Source organism: Sinocyclocheilus rhinocerous, unplaced genomic scaffold (genome assembly GCF_001515625.1).
Source record: "Sinocyclocheilus rhinocerous isolate Xijiao unplaced genomic scaffold, SAMN03320098_v1.1 scaffold242, whole genome shotgun sequence".
NCBI lineage: Eukaryota > Metazoa > Chordata > Actinopteri > Cypriniformes > Cyprinidae > Sinocyclocheilus > Sinocyclocheilus rhinocerous.
The window spans coordinates 50,123-51,893 of record NW_015638945.1 but is presented as its reverse complement, the minus strand read 5'-3'; the positions used below and the strand labels follow the sequence as shown (position 1 = coordinate 51,893).

Below are 1,771 nucleotides of genomic sequence, written 5' to 3'. Positions count from 1 at the left end.
GAGCAGCAGCTCATTTGCATTTAAAGAGACAGGCACGAAAAACATTGTGTTTCTGCTTCCACTCAAAATAGGCATTTTCAAAATGATATAATAAATGATCTGTGGAGTATTTTGAGCTGGAACTTCACAGACACATTCTGGGGACACCAGAGACTTATTACATATTGTAAAAAGGGGCATAATATGTCTCCTTTTAACGCATTGGCCTCTGATCGAGCTGATCATCTAATAAGCCATTCGTTTATTTTTCAGTCTGATCGCATGTTAGTAGCACATACTGAGTTTTTTTTTGGAACATGTTTTATGCTACTGTATGATTTTTTACAATGTTTTTGGAAGTCTCTTCTGTTCAACAGGGCTGCATTTATTTAACTTAAAAAACCGTGATGCATTTTATTTTTCAGGATTCACAGATGAACAGAAAGTTCAGCATTTGTTTGAAATAGAAATCTTTTGTAACATTATAATGTCTTTACTGGCGCTTTTGATCAATTTAATGCATCCATGACTAATAAAACCTATTATTTTTTAATCCTACCTACACCAAACTTTTGAATGGTCAGGTTTCACGGTTTCCACAAAAATATTGTGCAGCACAACTGTTTTCAACACTGATAATAATCAGAAATGTTTCTTGAGCAGCAAATCAGCATATTAGAATGATTTCTGAAGATCATGTGACACTGAAGACTGGAGTAATGATGCTGAAAATACAGCTGCGCATCACAGAAATAAATTACAGTTTAACAGATATTCACATAGAAAACAGCTGTTATAAATTATAATAATATTTCACAATTTTTACTGTATTTTTAATCAAATAAATGCAGCCTTGCTGAGCAGAAGAGACTCTTTGAAAAACATTAAAAATCCTATAATTCCAGACTTTTGTATCTGAACCCCAGCAGCTCTGAGTGCAATCATCTGGATGTGTTTAGCAGCCGCAGCTCATTAAAAGAGTTCAGTCAAAGGCGATTAGTTCTGTCTGTGAATCATCTGGACTAGATTTCAACAATTCTGATCACAAAGACACAATTACCTTTCCACATTCATCTATAATCAGTATTATTATTATCATCCACTATTTCATATAAACCTGCTTCTAAACTACAGAACAATCTGTTCTTTTGTGCATCCGTTCATCTTTCTAGGACTTTTTTTTAAAAACTTTTTTGTTTACTTATTTTTACTGCAAAACAAAACAAATACACTTATGTTAAGAAGCAGGGTTATTAACTTTGAGGATTTCTTTGGCTCCCGTTTACTGGTACACTTTGGAGCCCATGGCTATGATGGATGTGGAGAAGGTAAATGGGGAACTCCAGGGGGAGAGATTAGGAGCTAGTAAAGTACATGCAGAAAGACCTGAAACTACTGGTTCATATGTTCACATGACAGACACTTAGAATTAGAATATGATTATATATATACAGTATATATATTTTTATTTATTTATTTTTTTCAGTTAGCTGCCCAGGCAACATTTCTTATTTTCATTTAAAGTTGACATACTAAAATGACTAAAACTAAAACTAATAAATAAATCAAAATCTACGTATATTAGCAAAAATTACTAAAATGTTAAATAAAATTATAAAAAATATTTACAAAATAATAAATAATAATAACATTAAATATTTTACATGATTATAAATATTGTTAAATAATGTTAAATAATTATAAAATAATATAATACTAATAATATTGATAATTATTATTTTATTCAATAAATAATTCTAATATTAAAAATAATATATTAAAGTTGAAGTAC

The 1,771-nt window shown here is 30.2% G+C and overlaps 1 protein-coding gene across 1 annotated transcript in view; it reads right to left on the bottom strand.

Annotated features, from left to right (window-relative positions):
• LOC107750218 (protein APCDD1-like) overlaps positions 1–1,771 on the bottom strand; it is a 17,475-nt gene that overhangs the window by 3,769 nt on the left and 11,935 nt on the right. The gene's annotated exons all lie outside the window — the stretch shown is intronic.